Genomic DNA, 26,953 nt, shown 5'->3' with positions numbered 1-26,953 from the left:
AAAGTCCAGGTGAGGGTACATAAAATGGTCAGTAGCTCTTACAGCAGGTGACTCCTCGGTGTGTGTAACAACAGCTAGGTGGATGCCTGACACCTGCCTGTAACCTCAGCTCTCAGGAGACCAAGGCAGGAGCAGCACAGGTTCAAGGCCAGCTTGGGCTACCTGTCCAGATGAATTCCTGTCTCATTTGGACTGTGCATGTGCATACACACACACACACAGAGAGAGAGAGAGAGAGAGAGAGAGAGAGAGAGAGAGAGAGAGAGAGAGAGAGAGAGGAAGGGGAGGGGGCAATGATGAAATTTCAGCTTTCAAGTGAAAATCATATCACTTGGGGAAACTTACACACACTGAGTACTCACAGCTTCCCAACACATACACACACTTCTCTAATGAGCTCATAATGAGATCATTGTCATTAACAAATACTGTACATGATATGCGCAGCCCCCAAAGAACTTATGTTTCCCAACCAGTGATGCACAAAACTATGTATGGGAAAAATTAAAGTGTCAAAACCCAAGACATGCTACTGGACTTTAACATAAGCAACTTTGAAAGTCCTTGGAAGAGTCACTGGGTACCTCATGACAGCATCCCATTGCTCGCTTGTTGAATAGCATCAGATGGAAGTCTTTAGCTATTTGCGAAGGCTCTTAAAGCATCCCTTGCTTCACCAACAGTGGTCTGTGTAGACCTGGCCTATCTAATGCTGCTTGAATTGGAGCATCTCACCAGAGACTGAATGGGAAAGCAAACGGGGACTCCGTTGTCCTCCGTAACGCCAGACACTAGGGGGGTATGCACACTCGTGACATTTCTTCCAGGTTCTCACTAACATCCTGTTTAAGACAATGATCTTTCATTCAATTATTTTCGAATTTTATAATATAAATTGTTTTAAACCGTGGATTATTTTCCATCTTGATTTCTTATATGACAGCTGGCAAAACGTCTTTGAGATATATGAGGCTAAGAATAAGGGCTCTGCAAGTGAGACTGTTTGCAGATGGCTGAAATGGAATTTACTTCTCAGTTTATTGAAGCTCCAAGCCCATCACAGAGCCTAGAAGGGCCTTCTCTGTTTTGAAGGCATGTAACCATAATTCCACTTCTGGAACACCACAAGTCTCTCTTAGGGAGAGTCCTCAGCATAAGAAACACACAGTAGCCGGTCGGTGGTGGCGCATGCCTTTAATCCCAGCACTCGGGAGGCAGAGCCAGGTGGATCTCTGTGAGTTCGAGGCCAACCTGGGCTACCAAGTGAGTTCCAGGAAAAAAAAAAAAGAAAGAAACACACAGTAGAAGAAACCACTTTGTAGGGTACAGTGTGCACACCCACAGTTCCATCACTCTGGAAGCTAGACCAGTTGGATCTCAAGTCCGAGGACACGTTGGCCTACCTAATGAGGCCTTGTCTCACACAAATACACAATTTTTAAAAAGTTAATGTTTCATCATTTTTTAACAAAAATATAGATAACAAAGCAGATAAGGCACTTACCACCTCACCCAACAACCTTAGTTCAATCTCCAGGGTCCACATAATGGGAGGAGAGAATCCATTCCACCAAGCAGTCCTCTGAACTCACCACATCACATGGGCGTTTGGGCATGTGTGTGCACGCGCTCACACACACACACACACACACACACACACACACACACAGAGTAAATAAATAAACTTTATTTTAATTAAAGACTACTTAAGGATCTGGAAAGATGGCTCAGCAGTCAACAGCTCCTGCTTGCAGATCAGGGTTTAGTGCCCAGACCCCACAATGGGAACTCACAATGGCCTGTAACTCCAGCTCTAGTGAATCTGATGCCCTCTTCTGGCCTCTGAAGGTACCTGCACACACATGGCATATACACACACATTCACACAAATAAAAATAAATCTTAAAGACTTTTGTAAAGAATGATTAAGGTGAAAAATGTGTATTATAACAAAGACCTCCATGGTGCATAATTTTCAATAGCAAAAGACTCAACATGACCCAAGTCTAATTTTTTTTAATGTATATATGTTTTACCCACATGCATGTTTCTGTACCACATACATGCCTGGTACCTGCACAGGTAAAATATGTGTGGTTGTTCTGCAAAGAAATGTTTTCCAGTTAGATCGTTCACATCTTGTCCCTTACATTTTCCTCCCAGGGCTGCATTTGAGGCTTCTCTGCAACCTTAATTCATTACTGCTCACCTGCATAGTATTCTGTAGCACACATCCTCTGTAGTCAGCCTATTAACTCAGCTACTGATGAACACCTCAGGCGGGGCTCACACCTTATCTCCTGTCAGTGGCTAATACATCCATAAATGTGCCCCTACCAAACTTCTGCTGAATCTCTGAGAAACTTCAACGAGATTGTCTTTTGTATTTGGTGTATCTTCCTATTGCCGGTTTGCTGTAGATCATATGCAACAATGCAGACATCTCCTCTGCCACATCCCATCTCCAATACTGGGTAATATTCACCTTTCTAATCACTGCTGTTCAAATACATACAAGGTGATATTTTGTTAATTTGTATCTCATCTCTTTATAGAGCGACAATTTTCATATATTTGCTATTTATTTGGACTTCTGTGAGTTACCTATTTGCCTTTATATTTTTTTCCCTTGATTCCCCACATTTTAATAATCTAGGAGTTTTATATTTTTATAATTTGGGCATTTTTTCCCTTACTGGCTTTAAACATAACAAATACCATTTTCTTTTTAACGGTTTTATTAGCATATGTTAATTGTACATAATGGGTTTCATTATGTTTTTACACATGTTTATTAATATTACTTGTATTTCATTATATTAAAAAAAATCCTTAGTTTTTGTGTAGCTGAATCCATTCACCTTTTCTACTTTGAGTTGCTGCTTTAAGATTTTGTTTAAGAGCTGGGCGGTGGTGGTGCACACCTTTAATCCCAGCACTCAGGAGGCAGAGGCAGGCAGATCTCTGTAAGTTCGACGCCATTCTGGTCTACAAAGCAGGTTCCAGGACAGGAAAAGAAACATTTTGCTCTGCTCAGTCAGAAAAAAACTGCACTGACCATTTTCACCTCCAGCCATTGACCCCTTACTCAGTGCTGCCAGCAATTACCATTCCAATAGCCCTGTTTCTGCATTCTGGAGTCTGTTTTCTTCGTCTATTTATGTATTGTAAAGTTGGCAACATCATTTCCACCATGGTTTGTGGTACATTAATACCAGAGTATGAGAGACACATCTATTTCTCACATCTTTCCCATGTTCCTTTTAGGATATTTCGAGCTGTGGACATCATGTAAATTTTATTTGTGTTCCTCAGAAATCCAACCTGAGGACTGAGCATTTATCTCAGTCACAGGGTGCTTGCTCTCCAATCATGAAGCCCTAGGTGCAGTCCCCAGCACTGAAAACAGAATCCGGTTAGAATTACGTGTTGTGATTGCATGTGTCCTTTCAATGTGTGGTACCAACCACAGGCACAGTAGTTCTACTTCAGATTTTATTTCTGTCCTTTTTTCCTCACTAATGGAAACAAAACAATGAGGACTTATATTTATTTCTTACAATTGTTTAAATGTAAAAGTAAATTTATTTATTTAGTGTGTTGCATTCATGTGTGTGAGTGCATATGTGTATATACACACCCATTCGTACATATGTGTATGTGTGTATTCTGTGGCACCCCTCTGGAGTTAGAGCGGGCTATGTCTCCGCTTCCACCATGTGGGTCCCAGGAATTAAGTCAGACCCTTGGTTTGACTGCAAGGGCCTTTACCCACCCAGCCATCTCTGGATGACCCTGATTCTTACCATTTTAACACACAATTTTATTTTTAACAAAAGTTCAGGTCAAGTATAGTGGGCCACACCTGTCCTGGAGTCCTAGCGACTTTGGAAGAAGCACTGTCAGGAGGTCAAGGCCAGCCTGGTCAACATAGTACGACCCACCTGGACAAAAATAAAGTGAAGTTCAAAGAGGTTCAGTAGACAGAAAAGACAGTTGGCTTCTCCACTTTTCAGCAGTGCGCGTTTTCTAACATTGCTAACCTGTGCCCTCGCAGAGACATTGGGGGGCAAGGGGGAGCTAAACCCTCCCAATCACACCATCGCAGCCTCCCAGAAGGAGCTGGTCGGATGTCTTCAGGCCATCTATATTTTGGCTCCTAGCAGAAGCCTCAAAGAGGGGCTGGAGAGATGGCTCAGAGGTTAAGAGCACTGGCTGCTCTTCCAGAGGACCTGAGTTCAATTCCCAGCAACCACATGGTGGTCCAGAACCATCTATAGTAAGACCTGGTGCCGTCTTCTGGAGTGCAGGCAGAACACTGTATACATAATAAACAAATAAATCTTAAAAAAACAAAAAACAAAAAGCCTCAAAGAGAACTCAGGAATGAGCGCCTGCAGGAGACATTCCATATTGGTTATTTTTCCCCACAACACATGAGTGAAGGTCAGAGGACAGCTTTCTTTTTTTGTTTTGTTTGGGTGGCCCTGGCTGTCCTGGAACTCACTCTGTAGACCAGGCTGGCCTTCAACTCAGAGATCTGCCTGCCTCTGCCTCCCGAGTGCGGGATTAAAGGCGAGCGCCAGGACGCCCAGCCAGAGGCCAACCTTCAAGAGTCAGTTCTCTCCTTCGACTCTGGGTTCTGGGGACCAAACTCGGGTTGTGAAGGCTCTCAGAGTCTTTTACCCACTGAACCATCCCGAGGCCCCACACTCAGTGTTAGCTGAGTAAAGAGTGGAGACGTGACGATTTCTCTTTCCTGTTTGTCTAAACCACGATCACAATTCTTTCTTGAAAAGTGGGGTAGGTATGTAAAATGAATACAAAAACTTCCTTAATTAAAAAAAAGAGAGAGAGAAAGAAATCACAAAAAAAAAAAAAAAAAAAAAAAAAAAAGAAGATCTGTTGATCTTCCAGAACACCCGTTTGGTTCCCTGCTCACAATTTTCATATGTTTGCTATTTATTTGGACCTCTTCTGTGAGTTACCTACTTGCCCTTATAAAAAGAGGAGGAGGTCTGAGGGAAGGAACTCTAGTTTTGCTTCTTTGACCAAAGTCGGAGTCTCCTCAATGTGATCCTCCCTTCACCGGCCCCCTTCACCGGCCCCCTTCACCGGCTGCCTGCCTCTCTTCCAGGCACCACTCACTCTGCTGGTCGTCACAGACCTAGGGATGCTGGCATTTTTTTTTTTTTTTTTTTTTTTGGTTTTTCGAGACAGGGTTTCTCTGTGTAGCTTTGCGCCTTTCCTGGAACTCACTTGGTAGCCCAGGCTGGCCTCGAACTCACCGAGATCCGCCTGCCTCTGCCTCCCGAGTGCTGGGATTAAAGGCGTGCGCCACCACCGCCCGGCGATGCTGGCATTTTTATAACTGATCTAAAAAAAAGGAAAAAAGAAAAGAAAAGAAATAGGTACTTCAGGAGCTGAACTGAGTGACTAGCTCCTCTTAGAGTCTAAGCCCCAAAGCATTCTGTATAAGACAAAAGAGAGACTTTGGTTGTGAAGATGGAATTTCATGGGTAAAATTAAAAAGTAAATCTTCTGGCTGTTTCATGTGAAGAAAAGTGACCACGCAGACACTGTCTGCTGTGGGTTTTGAGGCAGGACCTGACACTCACCAAGTGGGGTTGGCTGGCTCAGGGCTGGGATTGTAATGACTGTATTTATTACACTTTGCTTGCTTGTAAATGGCCCGGAATATGCAAAATAGCCTAGACAAGGAGCCAGCCCATACCTGGAGTTAGCCTCGGAGAGGTGTGGAGGAGCATAATGGATGTAAAAGTCTCCTGGTCTCTCGACAGCAGACTTTTGCTGCATCAACTCCAGCCGCAGAGTGAGTCGGAATAAGGGTTGGGGAAACCGCTTTAAAAGCTGTTAACTGGGAGTGTGAAAAAGCAGGGAACCATGGGGAAAAGGGAGGTGCTCACTGTTTAAAAGGCTTTTAAATGTGATTGTATTTTCGTTGGCTTTTTGCCAGCAACATAAAATGAGGACGGTGTGCTGTAAGGCCAGCTGGCTGGAGAAGGTGGGAGAAACGGAAGCTGGGTATGGGAGCCAAGGCAGTGTTTGGAAATGCTGTCTCTCCTCACTGTGTCTGCTACCAAGTGCAGGCAGCGATTTTAGTGAGCACAAAATGTAGCCTGCATCATCCCCCGTCCTTGTGTTTTTCATGACCCTGTTCACATCCGTGTGTGCTGTCTTCGCTGCCGGTATTGCGGGGTTAGAGAATGAGCTAACCTGCAGGCAAGAATGGAGACCAGTAAGAGCCCTCTGAACAGCACAGCTGGCAACAGGTGCAGGACGTGCCGTTTTCCAGGTGTTTCTGTCTAGCCTGCGGCCTGCTTCCTGGCCCCGGTTCCTGGCCCTGTGCATATCAACTGCTTTCTAGTGAATTCTCACCTTTCAAAAGAATGCAATCTCCTTCCTGATTGCATTATATACTGATAATAGTCCATATTGGTTAATGACTTTGTAAGACTTCCATTTTATGTCAGGAATTGCCTTAGTTAGAGTTTCTATTGCTGCAATGAAACACCATGACCAGAAAGCAAGTTGGGGAGGAAAGGGTTTATTTGGCTTACACGTCAGCATTGCTGTCCATCTCTGAAGGAAGTCAGGACAGGAACTCAAGCAGGGCAGGATGCTGGAGGCAGGAGCTGATGCAGAGGTCATGGAGGGTGCTGCTTACTGGCTTGCTTCCCCTGGCTTGCTCAGCCTGCTTTCTTATAGCACGGAGGACCACCAGCCCAGGGATGGCACCACCCACCATGGGCTGGGCCCTCCCCCCTTACAGCTGGATCTCATGCAGGCATTTCCTCAGCTGAGGCTCCTTCCTCTGATGACTCAAGTGTGTGTCAAGTGGACACACAAAACCAGCCAGTAAGGGAACAAAAAGTGTGCCCGATTTATAAGTGTGGTGCCATATGTTAAGTCCAGCATGGTGACACAACCCTATGAGACCACTCCTTGGAAGGCTGAGGTGGGAGAATTATGAGTTCAAGGCCAGCCCTGGCTTCTGAATGAACCCCTGTCTCAAAATGCTGGAAGTAGAGAAAACTGACTGAATTTCACAGTACAAGGTATCAGCTTGTATCAACTGTGTATCAAGATGTCTATCTGTCTTACTGATGAGTGTGAGAGGAAGAGGGACATTATATATTGCATATATAACACAAAAGCAACTAACTAGTAAAGTCAAAGCAGGGTTGTAAAAGAGAAAAGTATAGCAATCTCTCTCTTTCTCACTCTGTGTGTGTGTGTGTCTGTCTGTCTGTCTGTCGTGTGTGTGTGTGTGTGTGTGTGTGTGTCTTTTTCTCTGTCTCTCTGTCTCTGTGTGTCAGTCTCTGTCTCTGTGTCTCTCTCTGTCTCTCTGCGTGTATCTGTGTGTCTGTCTGTCTCTGTCTCCGTTTTATTTTCTCAAGACAGGTTTCATGCAGCCCAGTCTGGCCTTGAACTCACTATGTACTAAGCAGCTGAGACCTTGAAACCCGGTTCCTTCAGCATCCTTCTCCAGTGTCCTGGGATTACAGATGTGTACCACCACACTCAGCTAGGGACCAGGTTTCTGATCAACTGCTCTGCCATAACCTTCAAATCATTCTCTGTATTGGTAACAGATGTTCAAGGCTTCCTCACACTGTGAGGAGACTCCTCCAAATCTGTTTAGCTTTACCGTAGTAAAGCTAATAATCATTTACACTCAAAAATGGTCCTATGATCCTTGATTGACAGACTGTTGCAGAGCTCCTCCTGTGAAGTCTGACACGATCAGAACAGCAGACTGCTATGACAACATCAACAGGCCTGTTTCGGGAGCATTGGAGGACACTGCCTACACTTCTAAACCGGCTGCCCCTGCCGTCCTGTGGGACACATTACTGATGAGATGGAGAAACTGATGCTTTTCCCAGATGACTCAAGGAGGGAGGGGGTCAACAGAGCATTGCATCACTGTCTACCCATAGACCTGCCCTTAAACCAAGTTCACACCTCTCCCCTCAGGGCTCTTTCAAGACTGAGCTGCTCATTTCCCCTTCTACGAAAGAGGATCCACTGGGTGTGTTAGCACACACCTTTAATCCCAGCACTCAGCAGGTGATCACTAATTGAGAAAATTGGCAAATGTCTGTAAGTTCGAGGCCAACCTTGTCTACATAGCAAGTTCCAGGACAGCCAGGGCTACGCAGAAAAACCCCGTCTGCTCAGTGGGTAAAGGCACTTGCTGCTAAACCAGATGACCTGATACCGATCCCTGGGATTGATGGTGAAGGAGAGAATCCACTTCTCCAGGCTGTCCTCTGACCTCCACATCCATGCTATGGCAGGTGTACGCATACACACACATGATAACCATTATCAAAATGAATTACACAAAATTGTCAAAGAATTAATAAAAAATTTTAAGAAAGAATGTGTAATATTTGGGCTGGTCAGGTGTTCTAGGAGATGATGGAGCTTACTGTGCAGGCCTAACAATCCAAGTTTGATCCCTGGGACCCACAGAAAGGGGAAAGGAGAGAACCAGTCCACGCATGTGCAATGGTGGATGTGTACTCACGGTCACACGTTTCACACATACAATAATTACGTTTTCTTAAATAACTGTAGTATTTAGAGTAAGTCTATGCTCCATACTGACACACTCCACCAAAGCACAGCACCAGGGGCTGGAGATACGGTTTGCCTTCAGTTGGAAAAGAGCTTCCCTACAGTGCATGAGATTCTGAGTTTGATCCTCAGCACTAGGCGTGGGGCATACCTGCAATTCCAGCACTCAGGAAGTGGAGGCCGAAGGACCAGAGTTCAAGGTCATCCTCATTGAGGTCATTGAGGTACATGAAACCCTGTTTCAAAAAGAAAAATTAAGGCCGGGCGGTGGTGGCGCACGCCTTTAATCCCAGCACTCGGGAGGCAGAGCCAGGCGGATCTCTGTGAGTTCGAGGCCAGCCTGGGCTACCAAGTGAGCTCCAGGAAAGGCGCAAAGCTACGCAGAGAAACCCTGTCTCGAAAAACAAAAAAAAAAACAAAAAAAAAAAAAAAAAAGAAAAATTAAAAAGTGTGTATACAAAGAAGTGAATAAAAATAGCAGTCAAATTCCTAAATCTAAAATTACACAATAACATTAAATAGTGAGTGACTGTGTGTGTGTGTGTGTGTGTGTGTGTGTGTGTGTGTGTGTGTGTGTGTCTGCTGACTTGGTATATACCAAGTTTTTGTGGGCCAAAACTTGGAAGGGAAGTTGGAAAATTTGGTATGGTTACTTAGGGCTAATATGGTGGAACAGGTGAGAGTTGCCTTTAAATATGTCTCTTTGGTGTAATAATAATAAATACTAGTAAGGAAAAATTAATATCACCCTTAAAAACTCTAATCCTAAACCAGTTGTGGTTGCATGCACAAGTGAGGAAGAGGCTCACGAATCTCTATGAGTACTGGTCTAGCCTGGTCTACATAGTGAGTTCCCAAGCCAGCCAAGGTTATATAGTGAAGACCTGTCTCAAAAACAAAAACAAAACATAAAAAATAAAAATAAAAATAGCAAAACCCAAAAAGCTGGAAGGTGGTGACACAGACCTTTAATCCCAGCACTCTGGAGGGAGAGTCAGGCAGATCTCTGTGAGTTTGAGGCCAGCCTGGTCTACAAAGTGAGTTCCAGGACAGCCACAGCTACATAGAGAAACCCTGTCTTGATAAAAAACAAAACCACCCTCTAATTCTTCTCCATCATTGTATCTCTCTAGCTAGCAGAACTTAAAAATCAGCAAAGATTTTTAAAAGAGAATAACTCTATCACATATAGCTAGTTTTAGAGAAAAAAGACACACATCTGCAAATACTGACTGATGAATTCATGGGTGTTACAGGAAAGGCACTTCACTGTTGAACCAAGAGACAGAGAAATAACCACAATCTGTTTCCCTTCTCCAAAGAGCTTATGACACAGAACTCAGAACTTTGAAGGAAACATTTAATGTTATTATCAGTCACCTATTTGTTTTGGAGGATCAATTTATGAGCCATTGATTTCAGATTTTGAAAACCTAAAGGGTGGGACAAGCCTAAGACACACCCAGGAAAGATGAGACCATATCAAAACTCTTCATGAAGGACGAGGGAGGCAGTGGGCTCACACGGGGATGGATGATAACACAAAGAGCAAAGGAGTGTGGGCTGGCTGCAAACTGTGCATCCCAAAGAGATGCGACACAGATCCCAACAGACTGACCCTAATATGCCAGGAGCAGGGTCTTACATATAGGAAGCGTACTTGTGGACAGGGTGCCCGGTACTCACAAAGCACACTGAACGTTCCTGCACGTGCGCCCCCCCACACACACACACACACTTCAGAAGGGTTTTCTATCACAATCATCCTGAAGTTTGCCCAAATATCTGCTGTTTCTGATATGCTTGCTCTGCCCTAACCTGGTGGGAAAGCAACGCCCTCACCAAGTTCAAGTCCCCGAGTTAGTCAGAAAGGATTTGCTTTCTTCTCTTTCCTTTTTCTGAACCTCAAAATATATCAAAATAGGACATGGAAAACTATCAAATGAGCCCACTTCAACAGGTTTCAAAACCAAATGTCAAGCTTACGATTTAAAAGTACTTCTCTTCCCAGGACTTAGTCCTCCAGTTGGACTGTCTGTAGGAGACATCAAGCCTTGCAGCACCTACATTTCTGGATGGCCCGGATGGTCCATTTGGCCGTCAATACCTCCTTCCTTTCTCCTTATACCCACACTACTTTACTCTCTGTCAGTATCTGTGAAGCTCTCTTTCTCTGTTCACCTTTATTCTTGGGTTTCCTTTGGTTTGGGTTTTGCTTCGTCTGGGGGTTGTTTGGGGAAAGGCTCACTCCGTGTCCTTGCCTTAGCTCCCAGAGCACTGGGATGACAGGCGCGAGCCACCATAACCATCGCGGTCATCTTTATTCCTGTACCTCTGTCGACTTCGGCCTTCTCTTTCTTGATTTTCAGATTGTGAGTGTTGAAGTTTGTGACACACTATTTTGCCATAGAGAACTCACTAATAAAATATCCATCCTCCACAAGATAATCCTTAAAAAAAGAATAATATTAAACATATCAGTTGTGATCAAAATAACTGATTTTATTCCATATGTGTTAAACCCTGTTTGAGAATAAGGATTTATACCACAATTCTCTCCCAGCAGTTTCCACAGCTCCTTTTTCTTCTTTCTTCTTTTTTTAATGGGCTCCCCTTTCTAATTTATCTTTGTATTTGTTTTATTTCATGTGTTTGGCTGTTTTACCTGTATGTGTATCTGTGTACACTTGCATGCCTGGTGCCTGTGAAGGTCAGAAGAGTGTGTTGAAACCCTTGGAACTACTCCGTGAATGTGGGTCAGATGTGAGTCTCAGCTACTGCTCCAGCACCATGCCTGCCTGCCTGCTACCATGCCCCCTGCCATGATGGTCAGGGACTCTAACCCTCTGGAACCACGATCTCCCCCCAATTGTTTTTTCTTTTCTAAGTTGGCTTGGTCATGGTGCTTTATCATGGCAATAGAAAGGTAACTAAGACACATCTCTCCAACCCCTTCCCAGACCCTTTTGTGACAATATGGAAACTTTAGCAAACAGTGGTCTAGGCCGAACTGCCTACGAGATGGTGATTATGACCTTCTGACCCCACCATTCTTCCTCACTGTGGGTGGAATTTACAGCACTTTTCAGTTTTTCCCTTCTCTTTGCCTGAACATACTGGAATCACAGCCTCTGACAAAGGTAGCATCCCTTTTGTAGCAGAAACAAAAGAGGTGTGTAATGAGTTGGCAACCATGCCGCTACATGAGTAGATGATGAAGCTAGGCTATATCCAGCTCCTTTATTTGTTGTGGCTGGTTCTGGTCTTTTGATGAGACATCACTGACCAGCACCTTCCCCCAGAACAGGTACTTTAGAAGACAATCTTGTTGCTCAGGGTTGTTTGGGCTGGAAAACAGCTTACCAGACCAAGGGAATCAGCTACAGCACAGTAACGCCTTGCGCCTTCTAGGTGATCTGTATGCAGGTTGCACTTAAAGAATGAAGGATCCTTGGCGCTGGAGAGATGGCTCAGAGGTTAAGAGCACTGACTGCTCTTCCAGAGGTCCTGAGTTCAATTCCCAGCAACCACATGGTGGCTCACAACCATCTGTAATGAGATCTGGTGCCCTCTTCTGACCTGCAGTCATACATGCTGTATACATAATAAATAAATAAATCTTAAAAAAAAAAAAAAAAAATATGAAGCATCCGTCCGGTGGTTGTGGCGCACGCCTTTAATTCCAGCACTCAGGAGGCAGAGCCAGGCGGATCTCTAGTGCACACAGATCGAGTTCCAGGACAGCCAGGGCTACACAGAAAAAGCCTGTCTTGAAAAACCAAGGGGGAGGGGGAGGAATCCTTGGGTCCTTGGGTATACATAAGGTGCTTGACTTTTGGTGACTAAGGTGGCAGAGTATGAACTTGAGTTCATTTGCCCTGATGCTATAGAATTCTAGCAATAAAAGACGGGTGGGCAGAGGCGGTTTTTAATAACTCAGCACTGTGGACTGTGTTAGAGTGATGTTTTAAATTTTTTTTTTTTTTTTTTTTTTTTTTTTTTTTGGTTTTTCGAGACAGGGTTTCTCTGTGTAGCTTTGCGCCTTTCCTGGAGTGTTTTAAATTTTTTATAAAGACACAATCAATGCCACAATTGTGCGGTTTTAGTAAATGCTACCTTTTTTTAATCACAAATCATGGCACCTTTGGTTGCTCAGTGGCCTAGTCATTGGCTTCTTTCTTCTCCCATTTGCTTTGTCTTTATTTTCAAACATAAGATTGTGTGTGTGTGAAGTTTGCTTTAATATAATACATACACAAACCAGCTGCCAAAAATATTTAAAATGTGTGCTTTAAAAAAAAAAAAAGATCAGATCCTTTATTCATTTTTTTAGATAAAAAATAATTACATTTATCTCAATTTTTTGCCAAGGATTGAAACACTAATTTTACTCTTTCTCAAAACTGAAATAGCAAACAGTTTATGTAAGGTGTTGATAATTACCTACATTATTATACTGCTGTGACAGATGTTGGGGGAAGAAAGGCTGAAATGCCTACAGCTGTGCACCCCATGACTTCTAGTGCAGGCTCAGCCAGAAGGCTAGCAGATGTTCTGAACTGTCACTCTGCCTGAGGGCCGGCTTTAGCAGGGTCTGTTTGGGTTTCACAAATATCCTCCCAATTGCTGTCTGTGACAATTAATGTTGGTGACATTGATAAATCAACCTGTTTTCCTTTTCCTTCAATAAATAGACATAAACAGACATCAGTGGGTACACGGATTATTAAGCAGTCTGTGCATATCATTCTGAAAAAAAAATCCTTCTTTGAACATACATTTGGGTTATCTGTACATGTGGAAGCTTGCCTGGAATCTTAGGAAGAAGCCAGAATTTTGCTAAAAATCGGCTGCATCTTGGAGGCAAAGTGGTGACAATTCTAGGGAGGAAAAGTTGTATTATTTTTCCTAATGAACCAAAGTTTTTTGCTCTGTGTATTTCTCACTTAACAACCCTGCTCGGAACAACTGTTCATTGGGCAGCCTCTTGGCATAACGGAAGAAGAGACAAATTGACACCCAGGAAGTACAGCACACCGTCTCAAGGCTGACGTGAAGCAACTTCCTCTGTGCAGACATGCTTTCAGATCTTTCCCACAGAATCGCTGCCCCGTGAGCAGGCCATCGGTGCCTCATTGGCTGCTGCTCTTAATTTTAATGGGCTGGAATCCTGTAGTACACTTACCCGCCCGTCCCCTCCCCATTCTGCATAGAAATATAACTCTAAATAGTGCATCTCTCCGGGTTTGTTTCTGAGTTAGTCCCTACACTTAATTATGAGGAGGAGAAAGATGCCTCCTTCTTCTTTGTGATAAACTAAGCTCTCAGTAAATCCCAAACAAAAGAGCCAGTTCTAGAAGATACAGGATTTGCTCGAAGGATTACGGTCTCATAGATAATGCCGTGCAGTCAGCAGAAGCAAAGCTTTATTTTAATTCAAATAAGCTAGTAAACACACCACTGACAAGCCTGCCCGTGAGAGGAGCTGGCCACCGTTGCCACGTCGGCAGCCAAAGTGTAAAAAATCTATTATACCTTGTTCTCCATATGTTTAATTTTATGAAATACAAATTCAACTCACCACAGTCCCTATGAAAATAGCAGTGTTTATTTTATATTTTCCTGTTTTAAAATAAGGGTTACCAACATTGAAGGACAGTTGTGATGTAAGGAATCACCCATGGGGATTGGGGGGTAAGTTCATGGAAAGTGAGGTATTCTGTTGCCTTTCTGAGACAAAACAAATATAAAATATAAATGTTCTCCAGTTTACACTCATTAATGAGGTGAATTAGCAATCATAAGGCCTGTTATTACTGTACTTCCCTCCCAGCCCTTTTGGTTCTGAGGCTGGGACTTTAAGGCTGGAACATCCTCAGACCTGTCTAATCTAAAGCCATGGAACTGTGACCTGGATCAGTGCAGCCTAGCGAAAGCCTGGATGTGATGGTATGTGAGAAAGCCCTAAGCCTGAATCCCAGCACTGCATAAACGCGGTGTGCTGGCTCAAGCCTGCACCCCAGCACTAGAAAGATAGAGGCAGGACCATCAGAAGTTCAAAGCCATCTTCAGCTATATAAAGAGTTTGAGGGGGTTGGGGATTTAGCTCAGTGGTAGAGCACTTGCCTAGCAAGCACAAGGCCCTGGGTTCGGTCCTCAGCTAAAAAAAAGAAAGAAAGAAAGGAAGGAAGGAAGGAAGGAAGGAAGGAAGGAAGGAAGGAAGGAAGGAAGGAAGGAAGGAAGGAAGGAAGAAAGAAAGAAAGAAAGAAAGAAAGAGAGAGAAAGAAAGAAAAGAAGAGAAAAGAAGAGAAAAGAAAAAAAGAATTTGAGGCCAAGATGGGATATACTGTCTCAAAAATAAAATAAAAGCAATATAAACCCCTTCTCTTTCTGCTCTCTCCTCCCAATAAAGCTCTAAAAATGTTAATTAAAAAAAAAGAAAGAAAAGAAAAGAAAGAAAGAAAAAAATATAAACCCTAGGCCCAACTTTGGTGTGAAGGAAGATACAGATGTATATATCAAAGATCCCAAGGAGGTACCAAATGAAGAGACTGCCTCAGCAGTCAGAGCCTCAGAGGCTGAAGCAGCAGGATTAAGAAGTTGAGGCCAAACTGGCTACACAGTGAGTTCCACAGCAGCCCAACCCAAATACTACAGAATAGTCAGGGGTCGGGGTGGGAAAAGGAAAATTCTGTCTTCCGGGAAGAGCCAGTTTCCTCCCCTGCTCACAAGAGTCAGCACGCAATGGCACTTGCTTGAGTCCGTTGGGCCTCAGTCTATCGAATTCTAAAGTCCAGACATTGTTCCAGATCCAGGTGAGAAAGTCAAGTGTGTTTCCCAGCTCAGATGCCACAGGCCTTTCACGGATCTCTTACATTATAAATACAGCAGAATAGGGTAAACCCAAGTTCACATGCTACCATGAGAGGTAGAGACGGTATCTGCTGTCCAAATTCAAGGTTAGTTCCTTTCTCATTCACCCTTGAGTGAATGAAATGCTGTTCATTCTTCAAAGAGGAAGGAGGCACTGTTGGAAGAAAGCAATAGAAATTCTCCCTGAAATGTTCTTTTGGATCATTAATTCCTTTCTAGACAAATCCCCAAAGAACACCCTCCTTTTTTTTTTTTTTTTTTTTTTTTTTTTTGTCAGTCTGCCACAGCAATACCTTCTACGATGTATTTACCTTTCACTCATGAGGCTGAGGAGGGGACTTTCTTGGTAGGACGCTTGCCTTGCAAGCACAGAGCTCTGAGTTCAATCCTTAGCCCTGGGTGTGGATATCCTGGGTGTAGCAGTGCATAGCTGTAATTCCAGTCCTTGAGAAATGGAGGCAGGGGGATGACTTTAAGGTCATCCTCAACTTCATAGCAAGTTCAAGGCTAGCCTCGACCGTTTGAGATGCTGTCTCAACAACAATGACAAAATACCAGTACGTTAGTCACCCAAGCTAGCTGCCGACTCTTGTGCCTGTGAAACAGAGGAATTTCGGAAAGTCAGTGCTACCATTGGGGTGCCTTTCCAAACTCTTATACATGGAAACTGCGTGTGGCCGTGGGTCTGTGACTGTGTTTGTGGGTTGGAATTATGTGCACTTTGGCTCAGAAAGCTCAAGTTTAGCGGGTAGAACTATGCACTGGTAGCTTCAAAAGGACATAATGCAGTCAGGCGTGGAGCTGCTCATCTGCGGCCCCAGTGAGCAGGAGGCTGAGGCAGGAGGAGTTTGTGTTCCTGTTCTTGCTCGTGTAAGATTTGTTTTTTTTTTTATGTATATGAGTGTTTTGCCTATACATATGTATGTGCACCATGTGTATGCCTGTTACCCATGGAGGCCAGGCGAGGGTGTTGGATCCCTGGGAACTGGAGTTACACTTTCTTTTTTTGTTGTTGTTTTGTTTGGTTTTCGAGACAGGGTTTCTCTGTGTAGCTTTGGAGACTGTCCTGGGCCTCACTCTGTAGACCAGGCTGCCTCAAACTCACAGAGATCCACCTGCCTCTGCTTCTGCGGAGATTAAAGGCGTGCGCCACCAGCAGCCAACAAAATTAAAAGTATTTCAAATATACAGATAAAGCATATGGTTTCATGTTGTGTAATATTTTGTTTGTATTCTGACAAAGCTTGCCTGGAGATCAGAGAGCGGAGCTAGCCACTAGTTAACCATAGAGGCCAGGCATGGTGGTTCACACCTTTAATTCTAGCACTTGGGAGGAGGAAGCAGGAATATCAGGAGTTCAAGGCCACCCTGGGTTACATGAGGTTGAGCCAGTCTAAAAGAGAAAGAGCCTGGCGGTGGTGGTGCACGCCTTTAATCCCAGCACTAGGGAGGTGGAGACAGGAATATAAGGTGAGTAGAGACAGAATCCCCCCATTAGGTCTGAGGATACTTAGAGACAGGGTCCCCCATTGGGTCTGAGGATTCCTAGAGGTAAGACGGCTTCATGGCTGCTGCTCTGCTTCTCTGATCTTTCAGCTTTCACCTTAATATCTGACTCTGGGTTTATATTGTTAAAACTAAATAGATTCCCGCTTCAGTTTTGCATAATCTCGATTCATGTATGGAAAGAAAGCATGAAGGAGGCCACAATGCAGTCTCCCAATAGCGCTTGCTTTCGTTGAAACTTCCACTTAGTTATAAAGCTCACCTTTCTTGGATCAGTTGTCTGTCACCAGCAGGAACTTCCGAGAGTGCTCGAGTATGTGCACAGGATGGCCGAGTATGTGTGAAGGATGGCCTTGCTGATCAGGGGGCCTCCTGTCAGCCTGCAGGTTCCACGGATGCCCACTCCTTGTTCCAAGTCAGATTCCCTGACCCTCTCTGAGGTTCCCAGTCTCTCCAGCAAGACTTTACACCCAAGATCCTCCCTCCCTGGTGACTGCTCTCCAGCCCTGCCTGGAGAATCCCTGGGCTCCTGGCCCCAAACCAGATCGGCCACACTGTGTGCTCAGAGGAAGAAGTATTTCAGAGTTTGAGCCTGGAGTCAGAGATACACCACACCCGTGTGTGCAACACACACACACACACACACACACACACACACACACACACACACTGGAAAGCTATGGCCTGCAAATGGCTTCTGCACCTTGGAACAGAGACCACTCACTCAAATCTGGGCCTGGCCCTCAGTGAGCCACACAGGACCATGAGCCAGGGATAACTCTCAGGGAACCAGCCTGGCCACCCAAAGCTCCACTTTCCAACCTGGAGAAATTGGGTAAGGCTGGTCATAGCAGGAGCAGGGCAGACGGGAAGGATCACTGGGTTCTGCTCTGGTGCTGCTGCCCCTATGAGCTGTCTTGTGGGGGGGTGGGGGTCGGACAACATGACACACATCAGTAGCCTCCCTCCCGTCACCTACAAGTGAGCAGTAGCAGGCAACCATGTAGTTTGGGTTTAGATCCAAGTGAACGCTTGGATGGTATAGGCCCTTGGCATTTTAAGAGTGCAGCCATCCAGCCTCCTGCAGTGACTAGCAGGGCCAAGGCTGGTGGCAGGTCCAGGGAGAGCAGCCAGCGTGTCACCACCACTGTTATGCCCTGGGGAAACAGACGCCAGGGACCCTGCACCAGGAGTGGACCAGACTTACTTCCCATGAGGAAAGCATGGATAAGTAGTTCAGCGAGTGAATGGTTGTCCGCTAACTGCTTGTGGAGACTGGAGCTACGGACTTCAAAGGACAACTAACTGTAACCCGGATGCCGTCTGTGGCATTCCTCAACCACAAGGCTCTCCACCTTCCTCTCCTCCTTTCCTCCCTCCTTCTTCATCCTGAATGTTTCCCGTTGAGCATTACCCATGAGCATTCTGAAGAAATCCAACCCATTCTCCCCAAGAAATCTTGCATTTACAGACTTCAGTCCCAAAGTGCCTGTCTGTACATCCTTTCTCTAGCAGCCTTCTGGTGGCTGTTTCCTCCAAACATGGCGGTGGTGGGTGTGGAAGACTAGTCAGCTTTGTCCCTTTACTGTCGAAAACCTCCCTGGCTGCTGCCTTCTCTCTTCCCCCCTCCCCTCCCCTTCCACCTTTTCCTCTTTCCTGTTCTTCACTGGCTCCAGATTCCTTATCTGCAAAGGCAGTTTGCCTCTTGGGCTGTCACTTGCCAGGACATTTCCTACATAGCTCAATGTTGGTGTCTTTATGGTTGAATGAAGGCTTTTGAGACTTTGGATAACTTACACACACACACACACACACACACACACACACACACACACACACACACACCCCTCCTTGGTCACTTAACAGGAGACAGGGGACAACTAATTTTAAACTGAGGGCTGGGATGGTACAGATTCTAAGGTATGCAGGATGTCTCACTTTGAGCAGAGTCTTAGGTCTAAATTCCTCAGTGTCAAGAGAGGGAGGGGGAGGACACAGGGGACTCCATCCTGGTGAGTCTAAATAGTGAAACATAGAGAGAGAAGTACAATGGTCCACTCTGGTCTTTCCAGAGTTAGTTGCTATGACAACTTGGGCATTCATTTCACACTTGCTTCCCTCATTCCCAGTTACTGGAAGTGTTCCTACAGACTGTTGTGTGCCCCACCCTCTCCCATAGTGCTCCAAGTAGAAAACACCCACACATCCCTTAGCCAATCGTAAAGGTCCCTCCTACCTCGCCGCACACTCATTGTCTTTTTTTAAAAATAATTTATTTATTTTTGTTTTATGTGCATTGGTGTTCTGCCTGTATGCATGTCTGTGTGAGGGTGTCAGATTTTGTAGTCACAGACAGTTGTTAGCTGCCATGTGGGTGCTGGGAATTGAACTCATGAACTCTGGAAGAGCAGTCAGTGTTCTTAACCACTGAGTATCTCTCCAGTCCCCTCATTGTCATTCTTGTTGGCAGTATTGGGGACTGACCCTAAAACCTCATGCGTGCTAGGCGAGGGCTTTACCATTCAGCTCCCAGGACCCCATTTGGGGCTCACTGTTTTTCAACCAGCCTCAAATGTTTAACTTTTTAAAGTACTGCCTCCATTTTCATTCTTTTCTTATTTATACGAGGATGTTTACCTCAACAATTTATACAATAAGTAATTTAATCAGGGTGTAGTGGTGCACCCCCTTTAATCCCAGCAGAGGCAACAAGGCCAGCCAGGGCTGCATTGTGAGACCCATTTCAAAATAAAGAAATACTTTAGAATATAAATTATTGGGAAATAACTCATGAAGTGATTTTGCTGCCAAGATTTTGTCTGTTTCTAGTGTTTAAGTAACCATCCTCCCCAAATCCCTTGTGAGATGGCCATTTGTAAACCAATAACAGAATTGCTTCCAAAAGGAAAAAAATAAGATGGTATCGGATTTTTTTAAAGGATTCATTTGAATGTTTATCTTTTGTTTTGGAGATGTATGGGAAGAAAAAGTAATAATGGAGGGCATTTGGAAAATTCACAGAAAACTTGTTTTTAAGATAAAAAGCGTTTTCCAGACTATTGTCTTGCCCCAAATAATGCAGAGAGCAGAAGTCAGGGGAATGAGGAGTCCCTGTCCCACCGGGCTCTGGCGGGCCTAAGAGCAATGGCATCAAAGTCTCCAGAAAGGTAGATAGACCAGCCAAAAACTAAGCGCTTCCTGCAGCGCCCCCCTGCCCCGAGTCAGAGCTCTGGGAGCTCGTTCAGACCTTCCTTGAATTTAGAGACTGGGTTTCCTGAGTGGGAGGAAACAGAACTGAAAGAAAAAGGGAGAAGCTAGCTGTAAGAGCCACCCTGAGCTGAGGCGCCGAGGCTGGAGGATGGCCAGCAGTCCCGTCCTCAGACCCTGCACAGTCACAAGTAGCTAGGGATGAATCATGGAGAGCTAGGAGTGGGGCCCTTGAGTGCTAGAGATGGACCTTTAACAGGTTCCGCTACACCTGGGTTCCCAGTCTAGGATTTTCAGAAGGGAAGGCCAGCCAGAAAGGAAACATGCCTTGCCCCTGCCCTCCCGTGCACGTGGCAGATGCTTGCAGACGGGGGAGAGAAGAAGTCCTTGCCGATGAGCATGTGTCTGATTCGTCTGGTAGCATGGTCAGCCAGCCTGGGGAGAGGAAAGGCTCCGTCCCTTAAGTCAGTGGGGCTGGGTTTGTCTCCGAGCCCCCAATCTCCCTTTCACCCAAATGCAACTGAAGCTGCGTTGCCTTCCAGCCTGCAGTGAGCCTAAAGACTTGGGGTTTGATGAGGTTACTGCATGACTGATACAATTGCAGATTTTTAGAGCCTCCAAGAGACAGATGTTTGGGCTGATTAAGAATTGAGGAGGAAGCTTGCAGCTGCACCAAGGAATAATGTATTGGACAAATATTTTAATCAAAAAATATGAAGAGATCAGCCCAACCTTCCAAGGTCTTCTGCTTTAAAAAAAAAAAATCTTTATCAAACCCCTATTCTATGGCTTCAATAAACAGAACCCATTACCTCACGGCATCTTTTGTTGGCCCCATACAAGAGAGAACAAAATGGTTATTCAGGGGAACGCTTTGGATTTTATTGTGAGTAGCCTGCACAAAGAGCCGTGTTATTGTATTTAAAAGAACCATCTGTAGCAGAAACAATGGCATCAAATTATCTTTGAATACCCACTGAAAAACATAAAGCTTGTTTTTTTTTTTTTTATTCTTCTGTACGGTGGGGGACAGAGCAGTGTTAGGATAACTGACTTTTTGTTGTTCTCTGGGTGCATTCTTCCCGCTCCCCCTCTCTCTCCCCCTCACCCTCTCTCTCCTCTCTCTCTCCCTCTCCCTCTCTCTCTTTTAAAAAATCAGCCATTTGGGGTTTTAAGCCATAAACGATTTTTCTTGTTGCAGGGGATTGCAGAGGCAAAGCTAGGCTAGGTCTTGGAGGCTGGTGTGAGGCGGTGCGGGTAAGGCAGGAGCAGGCTGATGGAAGAAGACACTGGCGGAAGAAAAGCCGAAATGGATTCTCCGTGCCTTGGATGGAGGAAGAGGGGGACGTGCGAGCTCCTTCAACTCATTCCGTCCGGTGAGGAGTGATCCAGCTTGGGCTGACAAGAGGCTCCGGGGGCCCTCACGTTCAGTGCTTTTTTACCTGCCAATCAAACTGCTACAAGACAACACCCTGTTCTGGCATGGACGCGTAAGTAGCTTGCAACCCAACTTTGACATTCAAGGCTAGCTCCCTCTCCCCACCCCCCAACACACACTCACTCACTCACTTTCTTCCCCTCTCTCTCATTCTGCCTTTTTTCTTTTTCTTTTTCTTTTTCTTTTTCTTTTTTTTTTTTTTGTGACCTTTAAGAAATCTGGCTCACCATCCTATGTGGTAGTCATTTAACACAGGCCGATTTAAGTCTGAAGATGTTAAATTTGGGAATTAAATGCTAATTAAGATCTCTTTAACAAATGCAGGACTGAGATGACATTTTATTCTCTTCTGAGCAGTTAGTTTTAGGTCTGAACGCAATCAAGGTGGCTTGAAAGGGGTGTGAGTGTTTCTTTTTAAGTAAAAACTAAGAAACAGATCCGCGAGTCCCTATAGATAAATCCAATAATGAAAAATTTCGGGCTTCCATCTTAAAACTGTTAAACTCTAGTATTGCTCTCCTACAAAGAGCCTTGAGCAGACCGCTGTGACTTGCGATGAAAGGTACAGTTCCTGAAGGGCTCACTTCAATCGCTGTCCGGACTGGGGGGTGGGGGCGGTAATTGGGGTGAGAGGGAGCTTGCATTAAAAAAAAAAAAGCCAGGCAGGGGACATGGCGAACCTTCATTCTTTATGCAACTGGAATAGAGGGAGATAGAAACGCAAGGGGGCAGGATCATCAAGAAATATTACCTGAGAAGGAATGACAGGCGGACGCGGCTGGGAGCTGGGAGGGCTGGGGAAAGCCGGCTGGGGCGGTGGGCTGCTCTCTGGCGCCCTCTAATGACAACCGAGCAACGTTGCCGTCTCCATCCCACGCTCGGGGAAGGGTTTTGTCGCTGCCGCTGCGGCGGGGTTTTTTGTTGTTGCTGTTTGTTTGTTTTGTTTTTGTTTTGATTTGTTTTTCTCTGCACGTAGTAGAAGAGATAGGTGTTTTTCAGCCCAGAAACCCAGTGCACGTGATTTAGACACGCGTTTTCCCTCCAAGCCGAGGAGAGGATGGATGGATGGGTTGGGTTCGTGGAGGGAGGCCCTGTCGGGATGAGCAGTACCGGGGAGGGCCTGCTTCTCCGCCGGAGAAGTGTGCCTGGGAAGGCCCGTGTGCGGATCCTGCATCCGGACCCCCGCCCAGCATCGCAGTTCAAGGAGGCTCCTGGGGACCTCTGCCACCCAGGCGTGCGGTGGTCAGGGGCCTGTACTTACGCCTCCTTCTCCTTTTCCTTCTCTCTCCTCCTCCTCCTCCTCCTCTTTATTTTTCTTCTTTTTTTATTTAAAATTTTGGTAGATAAAGGTTAATCTCGGCCTGAATGATAGAGCTATGATTGACAAGAGAGAAGGTGTGGAGGGCAGGTCGCGCGGTCTTATTTACAGCCCACCGCTTGCTGTCGAGTCTTTGTTAGGCCCGCAAAACTAATCTAGGGCTGATCAAAGCACCACGGAGTTAAAGGACCGTAATGACTGCTAATTTCATTCCAGCCTCGGGCAACCCCCGCCGCTGTAATTAAAGACACGCTATTTAAATACAGGTGAAGGGTAGTGAGGTTTTTTTTAAGTTGGGGTGGGGGTGGGTGGGTTACAATTTTATTTAGATTTCTCCTTGTACTGTGATGGTTCTGTGGTCCAACACCAGGTTCTTGCTATTAGAACTGTTTTTTGTTATCTACGCTCGGCTTTGAGGAACCGACAGGGTAAAATGTGTCTGTCACGTAACTGCCCCTGTTTACAGAGAGTAGGAGAAGGAAGAAGTTCAGTAACTGTTTGGGGCGGGGAGGGGGGGTTAAATATTTGGGTCTCCTTTTTCCCCCTTCAAATAAACAGAAGGGCCTTCGACACAGCTGAGAGTATTTGAAACTCTGAGCAGGGTTAACAGCCCAGCCAAAAGGATAAACGTCAGCTTTTAAAGTACTTCCAAAGGATCGTGTGACGTATGGAAATATATATTTTTAATTAAATAATTTCCGCACACACTAGCTCCGTATTGCCTCAGAAACCTTATAATTTTTCAACCCATAGGAGTTTCTTTATAACATCAAAGCTCTACATTTTCGTAGTTGGTTAAAACTGATACCCTCTCTATACAACACACACACACACACACACACACACACACACACACACACACACACAAAGAATTCAGTCTTTAATCTCTTTTTATCCGCGAAGACGAAAGCTCTACGCTCGACCCCACCAGCGGCTGTCACGGTCGGGGCCAGGAGCAGCTCAGTAGAGAAGCGACTCCGCGGTCTGGTGCCAGCGCCCCCTATTGGACGCAGTGGGAGATGCACAGCGCCCTCCCCGAACCTGCTTCCGCCCTTGCCCTGGGGTTAGAGAAAACTCTTTATTGCCCTCAAAAAAAAAAAAGGAAGTAGGGGTGCGGAAACAAGTTTTTATGCCCTTAAAATATAACTATAATTCAACAAAAACTAAAGAAATATTCTTTTGATTTCCATTTCTTTTTAAAAAAATGACATTCTTCCCTACTCCCCAGCTTCCCCCCATCCTGGTCTGGTTTGGGGTCTTCTTTGAGAGGTTGTGCGGTGGTACTACAGAGAAACGTAATAAAAACTGCTTTTGCCGCTCGTCCGCTTTTCACAAAATAACCCCAGAGTGGAGAGTGCTTCGCTGAACCGCCAACTGCGTTTCAGATACGAGCTTTGGCAAGTGAAGTGCTTGGGGTCTCTGGAAATTACTCGTTATATTTGATTATTCATTCCAGAGTGTAATAAAAGTCCAGTCTCTCCGTCGAGTATTTACCTCTCCTTGAACCAGTCTTGATCAAACTTTCCTCCCTGGCAATCGGTTAATTCCCAGCTATTGTCTGCCAAACAGGTGTCCTACATCTTTTCGACTTTTACCTCAATGTAGAATTTCGGGGGAGGTTGGTCTGTGATAAATTTTATTGGTCAGGAATCCAAGTTATACTGGAAACAGTTTTTATTTGTTTTGTTTTGTTTTTCAATACTTCCAAACCTGTCTGTGTAAGAAAGAGCTGTAACTTCTGTCAGCGAGGGAGAGAAAAGTAGCCTTGTGATTGATTCAGAAAGCGAAAAGAACACAGCCTCTAGATTCACAACAATGCAGAAAATGTCGGTTTGTCTAGTTGAAAATCAAAAAGAAGCCATCAAGTGCTACATAAACAAAATGACCATTTCCTACTTCGGGGACATGTTTGCCGTTTTAACTTTTAACCGTAAGGTTAGGGCTTGCTATCGGAAATTAGCTTGATTTTTTTCCTAACAGAATGGCTTTCTGCACATTTAATGCCGTATCTCTGCAAGTCTGCTGTGGAGGATATGTTTATTCCTCCTCCAGATTAGCGGATCCGAGGCTGTTTTTAAAGGACTTGCTCCTCGCGATGACATGCCTCTCATCCGATCCCGGGATCGGAAGTCGGAGGATGGGGGAAAATCCACCTTTTGAGAAATCCCTACCCGGCATTCTGTCGAAATGATAGGCAATCAGGAGCCGCTGCCTTGGCACCTTCATCCTTTGCTCCACGGAGAGGCTAGGCCTGCTTAGGAAAATCCCAACCTGGGACTAGCCTTGGGATCTCAGTCCCACCGAGGAGACTCAGAACACTTCTTGGGCGCCCCGGGTCCCAGCGCTGCGGTCATTTCGCCGCGCGGAGCAGTGGAGTGGAGAGGCCAAGACAGACCCTGCCTCTGAAGCAGACTGCAAAAGGGGTGGACAACCTCCACTGGGGAGTGTGGAAGAATTGGCCGTGGGAGAGCCTTCTCTCCGGCGTGCGGACGGAAGACTTAGGCAAAGGTCAGCGGGGCCAGGAGTGCAGCCCGCAAGTCCGCAACTTCGCAAGGTCGGAGGACAGCGCACAGTTGGGTGGAACAAGAAGCAGTTGAGTCAGGGGGATGAGCCAGGCCCGGGCGCGCCACCCGTGCTCGATGGCCTTGTGATTCTGCAGCCGCAGGTGGCCCAGCCCCTGCTCCAATCCCACACCCAGGACAGCCAGCGGGGAGGCGGCCCCTCCACCTTTGGAGACTAGGGAGGCGACCAAAGAGGGGCTGAGTCCTCCGAGAAGGCAGAGCCTCCCGGTGCTGGCAGCCGGCCGGTTCTCCCCAGCCGCACTGTACCCTTTAGGGGCGTGGCAGGCGCTTTGGGTCTGTAGTCGCCGGGTCCAGGCTTGAGCCCGGGCGGGTTGGCTGGGCGCCCTGCTTTGTAAAGTAGTGAGTTCTGTGAGCCAGCCAGCCGGGTGGGCCAACTCAGCTTAGGTCCACTGAGTCCAGGCCAAGTCCTCAACCCTTCCTTCCTTCCCCCCTCCTCCCCTACCTCCCAAGCTTAGAACGCTGAGAAGCAGGGTTTGTGGTTTGGAGTTGGGCAGGCTATTTGGAGATGGGGCGGGGGCAAGGCTCATTAATAAGAGCCAGGTTCGAGGATGTGCTTGCGTTTATTGAGTTTACTCTTCTTGTTCGTTTTTCAAATGCTGGAAAACCTTCAGTTCCTGGAATCCAAGTCCCAGACAAAGAGCCAGGGAGAGAACCGGGCCAGGATGACAGGAGCATGGCTACAGATAGATGATCATCTCTAAATAAACTCCCAGGCTGTGGCTCCGGAACCAGGGCCCAGGAGCTACGTGGGCTGCTGAAGGGTGTAGATACCACAAGTACAACTTGACACCATTGAGCCCACGGTGCTTGTCAATAATCTGTGAATTAGGTGTGGAGACTGTCACCATAGATCATAACAGTTTCTGAAGGACTCATTACAGCGTAGCTTGTCAGTGATCTCCAAATTAAGGGGGGGGGAGCATAAGAGGAAAAAGGAGTGGGGACCGCCAACAAAAAGCCAAGAAGGGTGGGAGGAGAGATAAAAGTCGGAGCCCCAGCTCAGAAGGAGCCTTTAAAGATTATCAGGCCAACGATCTGAGAATTCCACAGGGATGGGTTCGGAAGCCCAGCTCTCTCTGAGCCTGGGCTGGAAGGGGATGCTGAGGACAGGCAGAAGTGGGCCTCTGGGAAGGCCGACTTCTCAGACATTGCTTTTGAGGTTAGAAGAGCTTTTGGAAGCGTCCCCTGGTATCAACAGAAGGCCTGAAGGATGCCAGCCCGCCCGCCCGGGATGGGACCACACTGATTCACAGCACGTTAGCATGCATGCGCCACGGGCAAACCTTCCAGAAGTAGCCATGGCTTCTTTTAGATCTGGTAGTGACTGTGGGGTGATTTTCTTCACACTGCAGCCAAGGCTTCTTTTAGGTCTGGTGGTGACTGTGGGTGACTTTCGCCACCCAGATTTGCTTTACCTTCTTG

The 26,953-nt window shown here is 45.9% G+C and overlaps 1 long non-coding RNA gene across 3 annotated transcripts in view; it reads left to right on the top strand.

Moving 5' to 3' along the window:
* Positions 1-26,953, top strand: part of LOC107401777 (uncharacterized) — a 646,803-nt gene that overhangs the window by 566,506 nt on the left and 53,344 nt on the right. For all 3 annotated transcript variants that reach the window (XR_013051991.1, XR_013051989.1, XR_013051990.1), the window contains one exon: positions 21,395-21,683. This is a non-coding gene — a long non-coding RNA (uncharacterized LOC107401777). The remainder of the gene's footprint in view (positions 1-21,394; positions 21,684-26,953) is intronic.

This window comes from Peromyscus maniculatus, chromosome 6 (genome assembly GCF_049852395.1).
Source record: "Peromyscus maniculatus bairdii isolate BWxNUB_F1_BW_parent chromosome 6, HU_Pman_BW_mat_3.1, whole genome shotgun sequence".
In the NCBI taxonomy this organism is placed as follows: domain Eukaryota; kingdom Metazoa; phylum Chordata; class Mammalia; order Rodentia; family Cricetidae; genus Peromyscus; species Peromyscus maniculatus.
This window is presented reverse-complemented; position numbering and strand designations above follow the sequence as displayed.